We start from the raw sequence: 23,128 nt of genomic DNA on the forward strand, positions 1-23,128 counted from the left end.
TACACAAAGAAATTTGAAAAATTGACGTCCTGTGCTACACCTTAAGCTATTTATAGAAATAATCCAGCAAAATGAGGCAGTAAACCAAGAAGGAAGGTAATAGGGGATTCAGTGCAGAGAGTAGCTAGTCTAGATTGGAGAGGCTTCTGTTGATTGTGTGATTGAGAGCTTAGAAACACCTTGAGGCATATTGTACTTACTAGGTATTCGGCACTGTTGGAAGGGAGGAGGGAGAGGAAGAGGAGAAGGAACTTGAACTCCAGAGGATAAAAGGCTATACGGACATAAACATGAAGCAAACTAAGCTATGGTTGATTTTTAACCTACTATTGGTGAGGAAGAGAAGAATCCACTTAAACTTGACACTATAGATGTCCCCCTTTTCAGCGACACATGGGGCTAATGACCGCCTATGTAATTTGTTGTCCACACCAGAACACTTCAGTAGTGTAAGGAGGCGCTCTAATGCTGTAACATCAGGACAACAGGTATAAACTGGAACAGCCCAAGGCGGTTTGGGGTATGTGGTCACCCGGCACAAGGGCAGTGACACTGACACAGTATGGAACGAGGTGTAGTCTATACACAGAGACAGTACATCTGCAGTGGGCAATATTAATTTAATTGTAATAATGGCAATACTGTCTTGGTTTGCAGCTTTTATTGTCAACTTGCATGTAATAACAAATAACTAACCTAAACTATATTTAGTATGTATTTGTATTAACTTGGTATGTACTGAAATGTATTGTGTACTAGTATATACTTAGTATGTATATGTTAGGCTTTAAGTGTTTTAGCATATATTAACTCATTTAATCCTCTGAATAGCCTTATGAGGTTGGTGCTAATATCATTACCACTTTTTTTTTTTGGTATGCGGGCCTCTCACTGTTGTGGCCTCTCCCTTTGCGGAGAACAGGCTCCGAACGCACAGGCTCAGCGGCCATGGCTCACGGGCCCAGCCGCTCCGCGGCAAGTAGGATCTTCCTGGACCGGGGCACGAACCCGTGTCCCCTGCATCAGCAGGCGGACTCTCAACCACTGGGCCACCAGGGAAGCCCCTTTCCCACTTCTGAGAAAAGGAAGCTAAGACAGGGAAGGAACTTGCCGAGGCTGTACCTAATTTAGGGTTGGATCGAGGCTTTGAGTTTAGGCTCTCCGCCTGTTCTATTAAACCTTACTCCCTACTGACTCTCAAATAACAGAAGACTTAACTGCACATAGAACAGAATATAAATTTCAACTTTGACAACGTAAAAGCTAGGTTTGAAAGGTAGACAGGAGGTAGAAAAAAGGGAAGATGGTATGAATGTCCTCATTTTAGAAAGCGTGATGTTGAGAGAGGTTATAGTTGATCAACAATGTAGGTTTTTAAGTATATCACTACAAGTCAAAGAGATCATGAGCAGTGGAATAACTCATGATGACATAACTTTACTGAGCAGTGTGGACATAGGAAGAGTGTAAAGGAAATAAACCCTTACTTAGTAAAATAGAAAGTGAACAGATAATGTCTCAAATTTAGTCAGAAAATAGTCATGTAAGAGTATTACTTGTAAATGGGGAAGAATTCAAAATAACAATAGTTGGACCTCCCTGGTGGCGCAGTGGTTAACAATCTGCCTGCCAAGTCAGGGGACACAGGTTCGAGCCCTGGTCCAGGAAGATCCCACATGCCGCGGAGCAACGAAGCCCGTGCTGCACAACTACGGAGCCTGTGCTCTAGAGCCTGCAACACAACTACTGAGCCCACGTGCCACAACTACTGAAGCCCACGCTCCTAGATCCTGTGCTCCACGACAAGAGAAGCCACTGCAATGAAGAGTAGCCCCTGCTCACTGAAACTAGAGAAAGCCTGCACGCAGCAACAAAGACCCAACACAGCCAAAAATAAAAAAATAATAAAAAAATAACAATAGTTGACGTAAACCTCATACAAAAGGAAATCCAAACAGCCAGTAAACACAGAAAAGTGTACGACTTCATTAAGTAATAAGAGAAAAGTGAGTCAAAACCAATGAAACCAGATGCTAATCAGTTTGACAAATACATAAATAAAGTGTGGTACTATCAGGTATTGTAGACCTGGAGTACTATGGGAATCTTCTACTCTGTTCATACTGGAGTATAAATCGACACAACCACTTTGGAAAGCATTTAGCACTCTCCATCAACTGAAGGTATATAAATAGCCTGTGAGCCAGCAGCCCTCACCCCTGCCCTGTGTAAATGCACCAGAATAACCGGTACAGCAGGATTCCTGTCCATGATTTGCATTAGCACAAACTGAAAACAAACTGTCCATTAAGAGTCAAAAATTTAATAAATTATACATATTCATACAGTGGGAAAACTATCAAGCAATAAAATTGAATGAACTAGAGCTACAGGCTGCAATGTGGATGAATTTTTTAAACCAATGTTGAGTGAAAGAAATAAGAAAAGACTTCATATACTATGATCCTCTACATAAAGTTAGATGTTGACAAAACTAAACTCTTTTGTTAGGGATGCATGCAGGTTAAAGGAAATGATTGTCAAGAAGTGAGGATGGTGTTTAACTGGGAAGAGGGAAGGAGATTGTGATGAGAAAAGGATATGGGGGGCGGGTTTGAGATGCTGACAAGTATCAATACTTTCAGATTCCAGTAGTGGTTATGTAAGTATTCTCTTTTTATTTGTCACATTGAGAGTTTTGTCCTCTGCACTTCTCAGTACACATATCGTATTTTACAATTAAAAACCTGAGTAAAGAATCGGTCGCTTCTTGACAGCTGGATGTGGGAGTGGGATGAGACCATTTCATTTTAAGCCCTTCACTACTGTTTGCGTCCACATGTTATTCATTCAGCCTTAATTGGACATATGCTGTGTACCAAGCACTCTTCTAATTTTGTATGTGTTTTAACTCATGTAATCCTCACAAGAGCTCTGTGATGTGGGAGCTTATCTCCATTTTATAGATGAGGAAGTTGAGGCCTAGAGTTATAGAACTTGTCCAAGGTTATATAGCTAATGGGTAGTGCCAGGCCCATTTGCCTCAGAGTCTGAATTTTTACAATACAATCTAAAAGAGAAATTTAATTACTAATTATAAGCCAAAAATTGCACATTAAAGAAGATGACAAGTTTTCATCTATCCAGTTAGAGAAAAACACACAGTCTGTCTTTCACACACCTACATCTTGTATTGGCAGGGATTTTCCTTATTAAGCAATTATTTATTGACCATCTATTGTGCTGGCACAGGTGCTGGGGATAAACACTTAATAAAATACACCCCCTATCTTCAAATAACTTGCACTCTAAGTGAGGAAGGAAGCCAACAGTTACAGTAGAGGTTATATACCAAGTGATACATCGCTGATGGCAGTATAAAATCTCAAATCTTTTGGAAAGAAGTTTGGAGACAGCTACCTCAGAGCCTTAAAAATGTTCATTTGCTTTGACCTCAAACTCATTTTTATGGATTTATTGCAAGAATGTTATTCTCAATACAGAAAAAAGCCTTCATGCATAAAAACGGTTATTTTGTCTTATAATATTGAAAAGTTGGAAAGAATTTAAATGTGTAAAATGGTTAACCAGTAAACCCACTCAGTGGAATATTTTGTTGCCCACAAAAAAAAAAATCAAGGTTATGAATCCCCTGATTATATGAGAAATTATTGATTTCAATGTTAAATGGAGGAAAGGTGAACATAAACTTTGATATCCAATACGATGGGAGCTTTGTCCCAGAAAAATCACCCTAACCAGTGTACAGAAGGGAGGAAGGGAGAGCAGATGACAGGAAGGGAAATTATTCCAAAGCCTTATCATTAGTCTTACTTAAGTAATAGAATATCAAGTAATTTTACTTTCTAATTTTTTTGGTTCCATATTTCCATGTAAGGGATATGAATTATTAATACTTTGTAGTAGGAGGACACACTTTTTCACAAAAATTTAACACTATTCTAATTCTCTCCACTAGAGGGAGAAACTATTCCAAGTAATTGCACTGTGATGTGCTATTTTGAACCTGTCAGGAAGTTTTACTCTACTTTCCTCTGACTGTGGTGAGGGTTGGTTTGTTTGCTTATTTGTTTAGAATTTCTTTGAAATTGGTTTTAGAAGATTTATTAAACCATTATATTGAAAGTAGAGGAATTTTTCCATTTTTTCCCCTTTTTCCCCATTGAAAACTTGGCTGGCTTTAGTAATGAAACATTAAAGAATTTGAAGTTCTTAGACTGTCAGTTTTTTAAACATGATCTGAATATAAAAATATATGTTCATTGAGCAAATTTTTGAAAAAATGAACAACTCATTGAAGGAAATAAAAGCCACCTCTGCATGTACACACACCTAATCTGCTCTTTTGTCTTAAAGAAGTATCAAAAATATTTTGTCTTGTCACTAAATACTCTTCTACATCAGAGAATTTGATTAAGCTTATGCATCATCTCCCAGGAAAAACGCACAGATATATTATGAATGTAGAACTCCTGAAGCCCATTCATTAACTCTGGTTGAGACCTCTTGTCATTCTTTTCTTAGTGGCTTCATAGCACATTCCTTCAGACGGTGAGCTGTTTTTCTTTAAGCCAGTCCCAATTTGGAGGCTCTTAGCTTTCTTCTAGGGCTTGGTTATATACAATCTTATGACATCATGTTGGTAGATAAATCTTTGCCCACATCTTTGATTTCCTTAGGGTAAACTCCTGATGTAGGATTGTTGTTAGGTACCAAGAGCTACTCTCCAGAAAGTGATACCAGCTCCTCTCCCAATGATGGCATATAATAGAGTTCCTCATTCTTTAAGTGATTGTTCAAAGCAGCTAAAATGTATAAATATACCTTACTGTTTTCATAAGTGTAGGTATTCTGATTGTTTATCGCTGCATAGGAAACCACCCTGAAACAGTGGCCTAAAACAATGAAAATCGTTTATTTTGTTCACAAACCTGGAAGTTGAGTAGAATATTAATTCTTTTACTACACTCTTACTGACTGAAAACAATACCTGTTTAACTAGCTAACAGTTCTGTAGGTCAGAAATCCAGGCACAGCGTGACTGGGTTTCCTGCTCAGATACACACGGGAACATGTGAGTTCCCTCCTGAGAGTGTTAAAGCACGTGAAATTTAAGTGTAAGACATTGAGCCCCAAACGTTGGATGTTCACCATAGTTTGTGTGGGTCACAGAGCTGAAATCAAGATGTCAGTCTGGCTGTGTTAGCATCCAGAGGCTCTGGGAAAGAATGCCTCCAGGCTTCTTCGGCTTGTTGGCATAATTCAGATTCTGCAGTTGCAGGACAGAGGTCCCCATTTCCTTGCTGGCTGTCAGTCGGGGGACAGTCTCAGCTCCTAGAGGCCTCTCGCTTGCCTTCCCTGCTGCAGCATTTGACTTCTTCAGAGCCAGCAATGGAGAGTCTCCCTCTTGTCCCTTTTGTACTTCAATTCGGGAAGAGTTCAGGTCCTTTTCATGGGGTGCCTGAGCAGGCCATATCCACCTAGAATAATCTCCCTATCTTAAAAAATCAACTGATTTTGAACTTAATTCCGTCTGCAAAATCCCTTCACTACAGCTAGATTTAGAGTTTGATTGGGTAAGTGGAAGGTTTGTGTACTTCAGTAAGCAGGAGTCTTAGGGGCTCTGTTAGAATTCTGCCTAATGCAAGCAGTGTCCCCACTTCACAGACCGAAGTGTCTTATTTCCTGAAACTCCTAAGGGAGTTTATCAGTGTTCATTTTATTTCAGTGACCTTGGTGAATGGGAAGACGACCACCTCCGTGAGCAGGAATGGCACCCAGCTTCCTGAGTCCACAGTGTGGCTCTGCTGCTTAGTGGTGTGACCTTGGCTGTGCTGCTCTACTTACTCTGCTTCTCTGCCTCTGTTTCCCTCATCTGTAAAATAACATGGAGTTAGTGATCGTTTTTTCCTCATAGGGTTTTTTATTTTATTTATTTATTTTTGGCTGCGTTGGGTCTTCGTTGTTGCTCGCGGGATTTCTCCAGTTGCGTCGAGCAGGGGGTTACTCTTCGTTGCGGTGCGGTGGCTTCTCTTATTGCGGAGCACGGGCTCTAGGCACACAGGCTTCAGTAGTTGTGGCACATGGGTTCTAGAGCGTAGCCTCAGTAGTCGTGGCACACGGGCTTAGTTGCTCCGTGGCATGTGGGTTCTTCCCGGACTAGGGCTCGAACCTGTGTCCCCTGCACTGGCAGGCGGATTCTTAACCACTGTGCCAGCAGGGAAGCCCCCTCTTAGGGTTTTGATGATTAGATTATCTAATACCCAGGGAACTCCAGGAACAGTGCTTGACTGTAAATTGCTTTAAAAGTGATTACTTTTTAAAAACATGCTTTTGAATCTGCAATTATGTAATTCAGGTATGTTAAGCATGTTCATTAATAGGACTTCCTGCTATAAAGAGACCCACAAATAAAAATAGAATTTTTCTTTCTTGGTCTTAACTTCTTATTTCTGACTTACTATGTTATACGCATATGCCTTTTATGGTGGGCTGCCACAAATTTATGTCGGAAGGAGTGGAATTTAAATAAATCTTACCTATGCTAATTTGTTAGATTTTGATAATTCATTTCACTAGCATGGTATGATATTACCAGTAGCAGACTAAAATCTGAGTTCACTTCTGGCTCTGCCCCTAAATCCTGATGAGACCAATAGCTGGAAAGGCTTTGGGATATTATACTATGAATTAGTTATAATATTGACTCTGTTTGTTTAGGATAACCTGGAGGAATGCCTAAAGCAGTTAAAGGAGGAAAGAGTAATGAGACTGAAGGCTGATAAACGAGTCAGTGAGGTAAACAGATTTCTTATTCTGCTTTAGAGAGTGTTTTGGTTTTATTTTGATTTGTTTTTAAGCCATATACACATAATTTGTAAGCTTTAAAACTGTAATATGTTGCAAATTGGTTGTGTCATATGGACTTTTGCATTTACTGGTATTTAGTGATCATATGATCTATATTCCAGAAAGCATGTTTTTAAAAATGGGAAAATCTGGTTTTGTGTGTGTGTGTGTGTGTGTGCGCGTGCGTGCGCACGCATGCTTTTATATGACATTAGCTTATTTCCTGTTCATGATTCTTTGATTCAAGAAGGCACTTTTTGTGCATATACTGTATATACAGTAACATAAAAGACACGATGAGACTCTCCTGGCAATGAATTAGGAAAGTGAATCATTTAAATAAATTTAAGATATTGGAAAACTTCTAAGAATGCAATGAAAGATAAAAATATATACTATGAGAATTACATTAGGGAATGTGCATGAAAGCAGGGCATAATCTAAAAAGTTCTATCCAAATATAATTTATCACAGGGTGAGTGTAGGGAGGAATTTTTGAAAGTGCATCCATTGGATTGGCGGACACTCATTCAATAAATGTTGAGCACCTGCTCATGTAAGGCAAAAGGGGCATCATGAACATTAATGGCCTTTCTGAGAAATACTAGAGTTGAGCTTACAGGGGGTTTTAAGTGCATAGATGATGAGCGGAAGGGGAAGAGTGCACGGGGGGAATATTTTCAAGAAGCCAAAGAAAATATTGGTGATTGTACATTTAATAAATTGGGTTGGGTATGATTTAGGACTTTTAAATGTAAGCATTAGATATTTTGCTCGCTAAAGTTAATTCTTAACATCCAGCAGAGTTGTAATATGTTTTGTTCAGATCAGATTCTATAATTTACTTTCTAATTTAAGGGAAACTTAAAGCAGGTCATTTTCTAATGTGGAATGAGGCTCCATTATGAATTGAACCAGTTAGAAATGTGATATTTTGTGAAAGATCGTTAATAAAACGATAACTTTGGTTTATTTATATACCACCTAAGCGTTATATAGGAAACTTTGTTGGGTGCCTGTGGGTTTTGGTTACTATGTGATACGGTCTCTGTCTTTACTGGTGGAGAGTTAGCTTAATTACAAATTAAATACAGTTTGAGTGTTTTAGTTTTGTTCCTTGAAAATAGGCAAGACTACTTCTGATGACAATGAGAAAAAATCATGTCAGACATTTTTAGTCTTCTTTTATAGCTGGAACATGAAAATGCCCACTTAAGAAATATGAATTTCTCTTTGTCTGCAGCCCTTCATGCCCACTCATTGACAAGCATGATCCTGGATGATGCAGGTGTTTTGGGCAGCATTGAGAATTCTTTTCAGAAGTTCCATGCTTTCTTGGATCTCCTTAAAGTTGCTGGGTTAGTTCATTTCTCTTCATGGCGTTCTTCTCTTTGCGACTATAATGGTAGTTTGCTGAGGAACTGGAGCAATTTTCATCACTTCCGTGGCCATATTTAGTGTAATTATAGGTAATATAGTTGACTTTTTAAAATAAGGAGTTAAATTTGTTAATAAATGCAAATAGGGAAGCCTGCTTTGGTAGAGTGGGGAGCTCATTATAAAAGAGTAACCTGTAAATAGAGTAATTAGTAGGTGTAGTTTTTTGTAAGACTAAATTGAAGGCAGTTTTCATTGAAAATATTCGGGAATGCATAAGAATTTTCCTATCTTTCACTTATTTTGCTTGTTTGATAAGTTTGAATTAAAGTTATTTTTGCCTTAGACATAAAAATTATTATTAATCTGCAGGGGAGATATAGGTCCGTGGTTTTCAACTGGGAGCAATTTTGCTGGAAGAGGGAAGTGGAGACTGATAGTTGATGGAGTGGTGTTTTGTCAGTGAATGAATTGGTGTTGGTGTTGGGAAGGAAGGAACAAACACATTCTTGGAAACTGGAGGAAAGGTGGTAAAGAAGTGTGGGAATAGAGGTGTGACTGGCAGTGGATGACATGCATGGTACATGTTGAAGCTGCTAGTGAGACAGTGGGATGTGTCTTAGAGGATGAATCTGGAAAGGGCTGAGATTTGGGGGGAGAGAGAGGCTTGTAGTCTGGAGTAGGATGTTGGCTTTTAAGATTTTAGAAGTATTTCATGATTGTAGGTCTGGGGAAATCTAAACTGCTCTTATGTGATTATAATAACCTTTGTCTTTTCTCCTTTTCTCCTCTGGTCCAGGCTTGGGCAGCTGGCCACAATGGCTGGTATAGATCAGTCAGATTTTCATTTACTAGGTCGTCCCCAGATGAATTCTACTGTTAGTAGTCCACGTAAAGAAGAAAAGAAGGGACTTGAAGAAGAAAAATCAGAATCAAAACAGGGTGCCCCAGGACAAATGCAAAATATCCAAGTAAGTGGACAGAACAGCACTTAATGATTCTAAGAGTGATTAGCAAAAAGGAAATGACCAAGTCAGGGGGAAAACAATAATGATCAGTCTCTAATAGTTCACATGCTCAGGAGCTAGAAGACTCTGGAATCCTTTCCAAATCTGAGATTAGTAAATGTGTGCCCATTTCATGACACTGTATTGTTGTAAATAAGGAGACTGGAAGTTCTTTCAAAAATTTATGAGTTAAAGCAAACTATCCTTATTAGAGAAAATATTCCAGATTTTAAATTATATAAATGTCTATTCTATTCATATTTTACTTAGGTTTCCATTTGTATGCAGTCAGCTTACAATGAAGGTACACATACTGATATAATTTTTAAAATAAGTAATCCAGACATAGCTAATAGGTAACATATCATAGTGACTCACCTGGTTATGGAAATGGGAGGGGAAACCTGTCAGCTTTTCCTCTAGCCTTGCTTGGAGCCCCCATCAGCCAATCTCAGACTGGTCTTGGGAACTGACAGCTTGAGAACACAGTCTGGTCACAAACTATATACTGTTTGCATGTGCCTGGAGGATAGAAAAGAAATTAATTATCTTACAGAATAGGGTTTTATTTTTAGTGAGGGAAAGGAAATGGGTAGTAAGTACCCCAATCACCAAAGTCTGAAAATGTAGCGGACATAGTCTTGGATATAGCTAGGTTAAGCTACGAATCACTTGGCAAGATATAATTAGAAAAAAACTGGCTCTGAAATCTTCTGAATATTGACTGTGTTAATAATAAGATCACAGAGTAACATTGAAGTTTTGAGCTCTACTTTTTAATGGTTGGCTCTGTTCATCACTGAATTTTTGTCTTGTCTTTTGTTTTTCCGTCCAGTTTCAGAAAATTACAGGTGACGCTAGTATTCCTTTGCCTCTTGACTCCTTCCATATCCCAGTGTCTACTCAGGAGGCCTTAGAAACTTCCAAAGACAACCTGGGGTCCCAGTCACAGAGCAGCGGCAGGAGTCTTTTGAAGATTCATTGCTAGAACATGTTCGCCCTTCAGCAGACGTCATTTCTGGAACTGGAAGTCAAAGAAAAGAAGAGGAATTATCTAGAAATAGCAGGTCTTCTTCAGAGAAAATGAGCAAAGCAGGTGAATATACCAAAAAATACTCTGCTAGGAAACAACCTCGGAAGGACCTGCATTCCTGCTCTGACTCACCTGTAAAGCAGAAAAGCAAAGAAATTGGGCAAAATAATTCTTTGGTTAATAAACCAATTAAAAGTGAGTCTTCAAAAAAACATTTCTATTAAGAAAGAGAGTAGAATAGTGACTTTCATCAAAGACAACTAAAAGTAAACTCAATCTACTAGAACATTCTGAAAGTGATACTCCTGGATCTGATTGTGAATTTCAAGAAAGCATCCATAACTCTATCATGCCTAACATAGGTCTAAATCTTTTAAAATTATGTTTTTGCCTTCACATTTTAATAAATTACTTATGTTTTTATTATAGCATATGGTGGTTTCAGTTACTTGACTGGAAGCCATTAGAGAAAGATTTATCTATACTTTTTTATTATAATGAAAGTTTTGGTGTACTTTTCCTTGTGACACTTTGCACCGTTCATTCAGCTAGTGTTTACTGAGGGCTTCATATGTACAGTACTTTTCTGGGTGCTATTGCTTTCAGCAGTGAACAAAATAAAGCCTTTATTCTCCTGAAACGAGCACTCTGTGTTGGGAGAAAATATAAACAACAAAGCAGGGTAAGGGTTAAAAAGAGATGGGAATAATAAATGGAATAGTTTTACCATTTGGTTAAATGTCAAACTATTATAAATCACATGGCCAGAAGCCATTGAGGTATTTTAATTCACAATAACCAGAGAGCCTCAAACATTTACCAAGGCACTTAACCGTGTTTATGGATTACAGCAACGCTCTGAGGTAGGGAGCTGTTACCATCCTCGTCTATAGATGAGGAGTCTGAGGAGACATTATGTGAGTTGCCCAGAATTACACAGCTGTAAGTAAGTGGAAAGCTGCGATGTGACCCGAACCCATGCTCTTTTTTTTTTTTAAATGTATGGACTTCATTATGTTTCATTTGTTTCTGATTTATGTGAATTTTTTCTTTAAAGATTTTTTCTGATATCGACCATTTTTAAAGTGTTTATTGCATTTGTTACAGCATTGCTTCTGTTTTATATTGTGGTTTTTTGGCCACAAGGCATGTGGGATCTTAGCTCCCCCACCAGGGATCGAACCCTCACCCCCTCCATTGGAAGGCGAAGTCTTAACCACTGGACCACCAGGGAAGTCCCCCTTCTGTGACTATTTTTATGGCAATTTTTTTAAATTTTATTTTTTATTGACGTATAGTTGAATTACAGTGTTGTGTTCATTACTGCTGTACAGGAAAGTGACTCAGTTACACATTTATATACATTCTTCTTCATATTCTTTTCCATTACGGTTTATCACAGGATATATAGTTCCCTGTGCTCTACAGTAGGACCTTTTTGGTTTTTTTTAAATACATCCACTTTTTTTAAAATAAATGTATTTATTTATTTTTTTATTTTTGGCTGTGTTGGGCCTTTGTTGCTGCACGCAGGCTTTCTCTAGTTGCGGTGCGCAGGCTTCTCACTGTGGTGGCTTTTCTTGTTGCAGAGCACTGGCTCTAGGTGCATGGGCTTAAATAGTTGTGGCATCGGGCTTAGTTGCTCTCTGGCATGTGGGATCTTCCCGGACCAGGGCTCGAACCCGTGTCCCCTGCATTGGCAGGTGTATTCTTAACCACTGTGCCACCAGGGAAGTCCCGTGTAGGACCTTTTTGTTTATCCATCCTGTATATACACCAGTTTGCACCTGCTAATCCCAAACTCCCAATCCAACCCTCTCCCACCCCCTCCCCCATGGTAACCACCAGTCTATTCTCTATGTCCTTGGTTATGTTTCTGTTTCACAGATAGGCAGAACCCAGGCTCTTAATTACTTTGTTACCCTGTTTCCTTGTTAAGAGAAGAAGGGTGTAAGGAAGGCACCGAGCGAGAAGGCAGTGAGCACTAGAAGTGCAAAACAGCGGGGCTGTCAGAAAGCACACCTGACTCCTTCCCCCATCGTGAGCAGAATTTTTAAACGGCAGAGTATGTGATGACACATCTCTGGATTGAATTATGTCTCCCTGTAAAACATGTACAGATAAGTCTTTAGTTCATTCAGACTGAAAGGTGAGAGCAGAGAACAGCTGGAGTGTCAGATTTCTTCTAGAAGTTCCTGCCTGATTGTTACTAAGAGGGCTCCTACAGTACTAGTTAGTTCATTAGTCATGGATTGGGTGTTAGAGGAGTGAAATGATGAGCAAAATGTAGCGTTGGCCCTTTAGCAGTGGGGTGAGAGGGGAAGACACACAGCAGATGTCTCATCCTGCACGTGACATGCTGTGATGGGCATATTCAGGGCGTTTGGTCAGTGTTTGTGGAAGACGAGGGGGAGCTGTGAGGCAAAGAAAAGTCATCAAAGAGGCAGTCCCTAAGCTAAGTCTTAAAGGACTTGTGAAAAACTGGTGAGTCAGCCGGTGAAGGGAAAGGACACTCAAGGCAGAGAGGATAGCGGAAGTCCAGAGCCGTGAGTGTGTGAGGGATGTGTTACGGAGCCACAGGCACAGGCTCTGGAGGATCAGTGCAGTGTCACCAGGCAGTGGCAAGTGCCCCTAAAGGAGGCCGCGAGGAGGAGGAGAGCGGGTCTTAACCACCCATGTGCATGGAGCTGGCTTCCTCAGAAAACAGCTAAGAATGGAAAAGACACGTTCAGGTGGCATTTTAGACCACTGACGTCTGTATGGATGAGGAATTTGAAGAAGCCTGGAGACAATTATGCCCCACTCTTCCGAGGAGCAGTGTTTTTATTTTCAAGAGGGACTTTCACGCTGCCACCTCCTCACCTGTCCCTACTGAAAGGTTTATAGGCCGGCAGAAGGGAGAACCTGGCTTAAGTAAAGTTAATCAGGTTTCTTTACTGTACAGATCCTCGGGGCTGCTGTAGGCTAGTGTTCATTCTGGATCATCACAGCAGGCATATGGTATACAGCCATCCTCAAAGCTATTTGACTCTAGTGTCCTTTTTTAACAGAAGTGTCTAACAACTGGTTCCACCAAACAGCAATTTGGTAACTTCTAGACCAGGTAATAGCAAGAAGAAAGGGGTCTGAAATAAGGTATAGATGAAGAGAGGAAATAAGTTCTAATTGTATTTAGGAAATTACAAGCAAGACTTGATTTTGGGAAGTAAGGAAGAAGTAGGAGGCAGAGGCTGAACCCCCATCTGTGTGACTGAGGTTGGGTGGTAGTATCATTGAGTTTGGAAATAGGGGATAAAGAACTGAATTGGGAAAAAGACTTTAGTTCTGGACATGTTGAATTGTAAAGCACGTGTAGAATTCAGGAGACACACTGGTAGATAACTGGACATGCACGTGAAGACATGGAAAGATAAAAATTTGAGTGTCTTCAGCACATATCAGCACTCATTAAAATCATGAACATGGATGAGAGTTCAGAGAATTGTGAGTACTGACAACGTTTAAGTAATAAGCAGAGAAGGAATTCTGGGAAGGAGAGAGGTGATAGAGTTTCAAGAAGGAGGAAGTAGATGACAGTGTCATCCTTCAGAGAATGTGAGTGTCCATTGGATTTGGGCAGTTAGGTCCCCAGTGACCTTAGAGCAGTTCAGTGAAGTGGTGGACAAAAAGCCAAATGGCAATAAATTGAGGGTGTAGGGCTGCCTATGGGGGCCAGTCGAGGCTAGTGAAGACAGTGGGAATAGGCTACTCTCAAGGAGTTTGGATGAAAAGAGAAAATAATTCGCAAAAAAGAATTTTTTAGAATGAGAAGGACTTATATTTTACATGTTGAAATGAAGGAACCGATAAAGGAGATCCTGAAGATGTAGATAATAATTTAGAGAATTGGGGAAACATGGACATATGAATAAGAAAAAAACTTTGCACAGTATATAAAAATCACTTGTATCCTTCGAGTTGGGTGGATACTGGTAAGTTTGGGAGGAAATAAACGTAAGAAGAGATAGAAGTTAAATGAGTTTATACTGATAGCCTCAGTTTTCTTTGACCCAGATTTTTCAGAGACACATATATACCCATACATAATTACAGTTTTAAAATTCTTTCATAGTTACATGTTTTATTAATCACGTCTGAGAAAAGTCATTGATTTTCATTTTGTACCGCATTTTCTTGTAAGGACAAGATACAGTGACAACTTCCAAGCGTTTTGCATATCAGAGCTGAAACAGAAAGTATCTCCATAATTGAATTTTCACTTATTTGTAATAAGTTTATCCTTAGGAGGATACTTTCATAGTGTTTGATCACAGATGAGTTTGGGCATTGCTATCACTCAATAATGTTAAGCATCTGTCAGGCTCTCTCCTATACTATATATTATTTTTTTCTCCGTGAAGCAAATATTTATTGGCGGCCTGTGGCAATAAGATACACCTAGGTCCTCTTTCCTTGGTATATTCACAAAAGCCTCTGAAACTAAATTTCGAAGTCAGGCCATACTAAGGCCTGGCATAATAAGTTTTCATCGTTAACAGTTTTTTTGTGTTTGTGGGGTTTTTTTGTTTTTATTTTTTTGAAGCAAGGATGAGACACTGTCTTAACTCAGTAGTTGTCCATTGATTAATAAATCTGAGAAGACATTGATGAAGCATGGTATTTTGAATATCTTTTCCACAGCATAGGTAATGGGCCATCCTGAAACTCTGGTGAGATGCTTATCATTTTCAGATTTTGGAGTGGCAGAGAAAACCCTATTACACCTTGAATTATCACTAGAAACATGAATTCAGCCAAATAAAAACTGTGCCTCTGCCTACTGAGGTTGTCAATTTCCATCTTAACAAAAGTGAACATTTCTCCTTTAGATTAAAATCAAGAAAATCCCCTCTGTCCAGGATTCAATAATGGGGTGCAAGAAAGAGGAAAACTGAAGCTATTCCCTCTTTACACCTGAACAGTGAATTCATTCTGATATCAAATATTTTTTATGATTCTGTTATGACCAGGTGCTTTATTGTGTTTAGAGATCAAGTTACTGTTCATACTTGGTAAGTAAGAAAAATCCATGTTTTAGGACTCTGAATAGTAACTTTATATATTGTATATATATATTAAAAATAAATATATATATATTATATATAATATATATTCCACCTATTCAACAAAATTGTAATTTTCATCATCTCTTACGAATGATGAACTGTATTCACTCTTTGGAAAGGGCTTATAGGGAATTAAAGTCTCCATATACTTTCTATATAAGACCATAGAAACCAAGTTCTCAACTGGGAGCAAACTTAGGTTTTGCTATGAAGGTTTATGCTTGCCTGGCCTTAGAGTGACAGGCCACGAACTCAAGGTGGAGTATTTTTCCTCTAAGTTACTTTTTCACTGATGCCACCCTGAAAAAATTTGGAGGGAGTATTTTTTGAAATAGCTTTATCTCAGTAATCCTTTAAAAATGCATCAGGGTATGGGGAACATAACTGTCAAAATGTTCAAGCAACTCTTGTCGATTTAAGTGTAATTGATCAGGAGTAATTCAGGAAGGAGCTGGGTACAAAAGACAAAAGACCCGAGGCTATTTCATGTATTGTTTTTGGCTTATTGTACAAAACAGAGAAAGTCTCATACACTCATGCAGTCAAGGTCCCCTACTGTTCTCTCCTTTTAGTAGAAATAAAAGAGAGCTAGTTTCTCAATAGCAGCATTCTATCCTTAAGTGGGTACACAGTGATATTCTAATGGTCTCTGGAGCAGAGAATAATTCCGTGGCAGGTCTGACATCCAGTCACCGGGTTCTCTGTAACTTAGTCTTTCATGGCCAAGGACTATAATCATTATTTCCATTTGTATTTAGCATCTCAAAATTGAAAGGATTCCATGGACAACAAAACAGTAAGTGATTTCATGAAGTGTTTTAGTATGCATAAAATAATAAATTATAAAAATACAAATCATCAGTAAAACTTTTTCTTTCCGGAGAACTATATTCAGAAATTAATGTAAGCATCTAAGGTGCGCATGTTTTTCAACCATGATCATGTGTGTGTGTGTGTGTGTGTGTGTGTGTGTGCGCATTCCACTGCTACAGGAGACATGCAAAATAATATCAGATTTGCTACTATATGAAGTACTGGTTTCTCCCAAAAACTGTGCGCTCGCAGGGTTCGTTCAGGAAGGTGAGTGCCCTACCACCACATCACAGTCATATCTCATCACCTTCGGCAGGAATAATTTACAGTTTAACCTTACATGCAGGCATATTAAATTAGTATTACTCATCAGAACTTGCTTATTAATAAAACAAATTGAATTAGCCACTGGAGAATCATGTTTGGAAGTTCAATGACAATTTTACATTTTTAATAAAGGCTCAGAAATATTATTGCAGAGCAGGTGGTACAAAAAACTGTGGTCACATTTGACATTCATTAATAATTGAAATGTGGAAGTAACAGGTGAAAATTGATATTGATTTCTTTCGTCTAATATTTGGAAGAGTTCTAAAAGGTAAATAAAATGAGATAACAAGACATATCAAGTCTCAATGATTTGTTTGATCACCTCCTTCCCACATATCACTCATTCACCTACCGTGTTTTGAATAATTCAATGCCATAGTCTTTCCATTTCAGTGCATTATAAAACACACTCAAGCTGGGTTTCAATCATATTAGACTGAAAGCTGAACTTTTTATGAAGGATTATTTAAAAACAAATGTGTCTTGAGCCCAACAGCCTTTGAAACCAAACAATTCTGGGAATTCAGTAAGGAAATGTCAACACTGTGGAGAACTTTTGGATTCAGAAAATTCAGTAATCCTACTTGATGTATGTTAACCGTATCAATATTAACAACCTTCTGCTTGATTTTAGCACTGATTTGAGAGCTGAGTTACTACTGGTCTTGTATTTTAACTAGTTGTGAAAGGACTGAGAGAGTTGTTCTTGGGTTGAACTTGACCTGCCTCTGGGAATGCTCTCTGTTCTATCCGTCTTGAAAAGCTTTATGCAAGTGCATTTCTCTGCCTTCCTTCTTCTCGTCTTCACCCCTTGGGAAAATGAAAGATGCTCAAATATAGATGTGAACACTGCAGATGCTCTGTTTGGCAATGGTGTCTTTCAGCTTCCCAGTGAAAAATTATATTGCTGACCACCCATTTGACTAAAAAGTGACTCATTTTACTGACATATCTGGCTTGAGATGCCAAAAGAAAGGTCATTTCAAATTTCCTTTTTAATTTTAAGTCACAACTTTGTGTTGCAACACTACTTGTTCAAAAGTTAGATCATGAAGGTTCCTTCCTATGACCTCCAAGTAATCAAAATGTTCTTCAATAGGCTATATTAAAAGCAAGCAGAATATTCCTAATTATCAATCTTTCTCTTGAGTCATATAGTTCTTGTAATTTCAAGGAAGAGAAACTCAAATGTAAAGTGTTACAATAGCCAAGCCTACCAGCACTGTTATCTAACCATTCAGCAATTTTCTCTGCCAAGTCACTCTGAACCTTAGACTACTGAGAATGTGTTTTAAATTAATTTTTAAGGTTCTCCTCTTTTGAGTTAAAAAATGGTCACAATTTTTATAAGTAAAATTAAAGAAAAAACACAAAATAGAACATCTGAGATATTTCCATTAGGCATTATCTATATATAAACATATATATATATATATATAATTTTAATACCTATACATATATAAAGGCACTGGGATAAATCTCCATCTTCTGTGCCAGTGGGACATAGGTCCATTATCTTAGGAATAGGGAACTCCTTTCACAATGGAAGTGAGGAAATTGGCTGGACCATCCTTCTTGAATATAATTCCATGAAGCCACCATTTAAGGTCGTCTGGATCTTGGTTCCTCTAGCAATCTACTACTCCAACAGTGTGTAGTTCATCAAATTCAGGTCTTTCTGAAGCCAGGCTAGAAATACAAAGTGAGGTGGACGACTAAGATAACTGACCAAAAAGGAGGAAAGGAAGACGAGCAAAACAATTTCCCAATTTCATTTTTCCCATATTCTCTGTGCTTGACAAGGGAAAAAATATTCGGGTCTGAGTTCCTCTCATTCTTAGCCATTGTTGGTTCAAAGTCTGAGAAAAAAAAAAGGTAAAAACGAAAATATGGAGTCCAGAATTCCGTTAGCTCTCTTGCATGTAATATCACAACTTAAAAGTCCTTCCAAAATGGAGGGATAAACTTTTAAAACTATAGCCCAATCTTTTCAATCTAAACAAGTAAACACTAAAAATATATTTTAGAAATCCAGCAAACACACTAACCACAGTCAAAGCAAAGGAAGGCTTATGGCTTACCAAATGACAGTGGCTGTCTACAAGAGAGAGAACGATAATACTCCAAAATTCTATCTGACCTGGCAGAGCTCAGCACAGCTACTATTCTTCTTTCCTAAAATCAAGACATAAAGAAATTGAATAAAACTTGCCAAAATGTCACCCGGTGCTTCCAAAAGCAGATTAAAGAAGGGAGTGTCCAGAAATGAGGATGAAGAAAACTACTTAGAGAAGCCCCTTCTCCTATCAGTGGGCCACCAGGGTTTATCTGGGTAATAAAATGATAATAGGCCTTTTTGTCATCTTCTTTTTATAATTTATATATTTAAATTTCAGTTAACATTTAAAAAATATCCATCAGAATGACAGGCATTTCCAGAAGTATCAGTTTTTTTAATCCTCACCCTTTTACAAATGTGAAAACTGAGGCTCAGTATAGCTGTCAAGGGATTTTCCTAAATCATTGAAGCTGTAAATTTGGGACTGAAGTCTAAATCAGTTTCTCATTTTATCTTGGCTATCTTCTTAAAATTCTGTTTAGGGACATGGGGAGGGGGAAGGGTAAGCTGGGACGAAGTGAGAGAGTGGCATGGACATATAGACACTACCAAATGTAAAATAGATAGCTAGTGGGAAGCAGTCACATAGCACAGGGAGATCAGCTTGGTGCTTTGTGACCACCTAGAGGGGTGGGATAGGGAGGGTGGGAGGGAGATGCAAAAAGGAGGGGATATGGAGATATATATATACGTATAGCCGATGCACTATTATACAGCAGAGACTAGCACAACATTGTAAAGCAATTATACTGCAATAAAGATGTTAAAAATATATATAAGAAAGCTATACTATAAAATAGATACAGTGATAATATATCTGAGAGGTGGAATTATGGCTGCTTTTTATTTTTTTAATCTATTTTTGGATTATTTGATTACATGATTTCTCTATAAAGAATATGAATCTCTTGTGTATAAAAGTTATTCGAAACCAAAAAAACAAAACAAAACAAAATTCTGTTTAGGAAGAGAGGATAGAATGAAGGTTTGAGCATAGAAATCATTCTGGAAATCACTGAAGATAGTGGGTCTGTAGTGCAGTTTCATTTGTAGTGGGTTTGGCTTATATTCTTATATTTAGTTTTATTTCTATACAACTATCAAAGAAGGAGAAAGAAGTTAGGTAATATTTGCATTTGCAACTAATCAAAGCAGAATTGCTTTTAGCTTTAACAAAAAGATCGTCTGTGATCTCAGATTAACATCTTTATTCTTAAATGGAGCATATATAACATTTATTGGCTAAGATTATTTGCAATAAACAAGACTGTTTACTGTTTACCACCTAGCAGATGACTATTTGTAAGTCTCACTGAGATGCTAAAACCTTATACTGAGCTCTCATTTTACCAGAGTGAATTTAAATTAACTTCAGCCAGAATTAATGAAACCGGGTAAATGATGCAAAGATATTCCACAGGGTATTCTGTTTTAATTAGAGATAGAAAATGTGAGTCATTAGAGGTCTTAAAAAATGTTGCATTGTATTACTTTCTCATATTTTGAATCTAGGAATATAGATGAAAACTTCAGTTTTAATGTATATCAGCTCTGAATTTATATTGAGTGAATAGTAAAGAGTCTGAATGAAGAACATAATCTGGAGGCATTCAGGTACAAGTCCTAAATTTTATTAGAAGTTGAGTATCTGTTAATTAGCAGGCAGCTATATAACTTAATTATAAAGCCACTACAATTCAAACATTGTAGCACTACCACATGAATGAACACATATACAAATTAAACAGAAAAGAATATCCACAAATAGTTCTTAGTATGTCTGGGAAGTTTGATTGTGATAAAGTCAAGTTATAATGTTAAAATTGATGCCTAGAAAACTACACATCCATTTAAAACTCAAGTCTGTACCTCACACTACATACCAAAATAAATTACACCAGTTGCACATGTAAGAAGCTTGCAAGTTGCCACTTTACCCTAACAAGATGCGTCTTTTACAAATGCTTTCTCCCACTCTGTGGCTTGTCTTTTCATTCTCTTGATAGTGATTTTCACAGAGCAGAAATTTTCTATTTTAATTAAGTTTACCTTATCAATTCTTTCATTTTTGGAGTGTGCCTTTGGTTTTATATTTTAAAAGTCATTGCCATACCCAAGGTCATCTAGGTTTTCTCCTATGTTATCTTCGGGGAGTTTTACAGTTTTGTGTTTTACATTTAGGTCTGTGGTTCATTTTGAGTTAATTTTTATGAAGGATATAAAGTCTGTGTCTCGGTTGCTTTTTTTTTTTTTTTTTTTTTTTACTATGGACATCCAGTTGTTTCAGCACTATTTGACGAAAAGACTATCTTTGCTGCATTGTATTGTCTTTGTTCTTTTGCCAAAGACCAGTTGATTGTATTTATGTGGGTCTATTTTGGGGCTCTTTATTCTGTTCCATTGATCTACTTGTTGTTTCACCAATACGACCCTGTCTTGATTACTGCACCTTCATAATAAGTCTTCAAGCTGGGTAGTGTCATTCCTTCAACTGTGTCCTTCAATGAGGTGATAGCTATTCTGGGTCTCTTGCCTCTTCATATGGACTTTAGAATCAGTTTGCCAATATCCATAAAATAACTTGCTGGGATTTTGATTGGGATCGCACTGAATTTCTATAGATTAACTTGGAAAGAACTGACATTTTGATAATACTGAGTCTTCCTATTCATGAACATGCAATATCTCTCCATTTATTTAGTTATTCTTTGACTTCATTCATCACGGTTTTGTAGTTTTCCTCCTATAGAGGTTGTACATATTTTATTAGATTTATACAGAAGTATTACAGTTTTGGCAATGCTAATGTAAATAGTGTCGGTTTATTTTTAAACCTATTCCACTTGTTCATTATTGGTATATAGGAAAGCAATTGCCTTTTGTATATTAACCTTGGATCCTGCACCCTTGCTATAATCACTTATTAGTTACAGGAGTTTTGGGTCAACTCTTTAAGATTTTCTACATAGATGATCATGTCACCTGTGAACAAAGACAGGTTTATGTCTTCGTTCTCAATCTGTACACCTTTTATTTCCTTTACTTGCCTTATTGCATTAGCAAGGACTTGCAGCACAATATTGAAAAGTTATAATAAAGGAGGACATCCTTGCCTTGTGCTTAATCTAGTGGGAAAGCATTGAGTTTCTCTCCAGTAAGTATGATGTTAGCTATTGGGTTTTTTGTAGATCGTATTTATCAACTTAATAAAGTCCCTCTCTATTCCTAGTTCACTGAGAGTTTTTCTCATGAGTGCACGCTGGATTTTGTCAAATGCTTCTTCCACATGTATTTATATGTCTTTTTTCCTTTATTTGTCTTGGTTGGATTATATTAATTAATTTTCAAATGTTGAACGAGCCTTACGTACCTGACACAAATCCCATTTGGTCATGGTATATAATAGTGTTTATACTTTTTTTGGCTTCAATTTGCTAACATTTTGTTGAGAATCTCTGACACAATTTTTATCACATTTCTACTATAAAAGGTTTGGGATTCTAATGAATTTAAGCTATTAATTGGTCTTATCAAATTGTGCTTTTTATTCAAAGATACACCATAACAGAACCTTGAGGGAATGGATGGTGAATGGTAAGGCCTGAATTTACACTTCTTTTATTCTTTATACCCTGAATCCGTCTCTCAACAAGTGTTCACGGTTGATGTTTATTTTTTTGGAAATTAGACATAGCTCACTCCATTCATTCATTCAACAGATTCTACAGCAGAAGGGAGGCTCCTAAGGAGGTAGGGTGTATTAGTGGGGCTGCAGGTTATTACAGGGAATGCAAGCAAGGCCTCAAAATGGAGACGGTGATATTTGAGAAAAGACCTAAAAAAGTAAGTGGATGAGTACTGTAGATAGTAAAGACAACAGCAATTCAGGTAAAGGGAACAGCAAGTGAAAATGCCTTCCTACTATACTTGTTGAACATCAAGGACTAAAGAGTATAAGGTGTTTGGAAAAGAGTGGGCAAGGAGTAGAGGTGGAGGAGATGAGATCAAATATATAATGTGGAGGGTAATCATGTAGCAACTTTCCAGCATTTTAAGAACTTCAGCTTCAACTATGATGAAGGGGAAAACACTGAAGTCACATAATTCTTCTGACTTAGATTCTCAAAGGGTTCTCCAGCCACTGTGTTAAGTACACAGTTCAGAGGGATAATAATTAAGATGACAGACAACGAAATCTTAATCCTGAGTGGTAACAGTGGAAAAATCGAGAAACTGTCAAATTCTGGTTCTATCTCAAAGATAGGGCTGACACATTTTGCTTGTGTATTGGATGTGAAAGGAGAGAGAAAGAAAAACGTTAAAGATGAATCACATTTTGTAACTGAGCACCAGGAAGAATGGAGCTGCGCTTTTCTGTTTTGGAAAGTCTACAGAAAAAGCATGAGTGATTATGTGTGTATTTGATTGCAAGCTATATTAAGTTTGGGATGTCTATTAAATGACAAAACAGAGA

At 37.8% G+C, this 23,128-nt stretch overlaps 1 pseudogene; it reads left to right on the plus strand.

Moving 5' to 3' along the window:
• Nucleotides 1-6,662: 6,662 nt before the first annotated feature.
• On the plus strand, nt 6,663-10,603 carry LOC137219984 (centrosomal protein of 78 kDa-like; annotated as a pseudogene).
• Nucleotides 10,604-23,128: the final 12,525 nt, after the last annotated feature.

The sequence above is a fragment of the Pseudorca crassidens genome, chromosome 2 (genome assembly GCF_039906515.1).
Source record: "Pseudorca crassidens isolate mPseCra1 chromosome 2, mPseCra1.hap1, whole genome shotgun sequence".
Taxonomy (NCBI): domain Eukaryota; kingdom Metazoa; phylum Chordata; class Mammalia; order Artiodactyla; family Delphinidae; genus Pseudorca; species Pseudorca crassidens.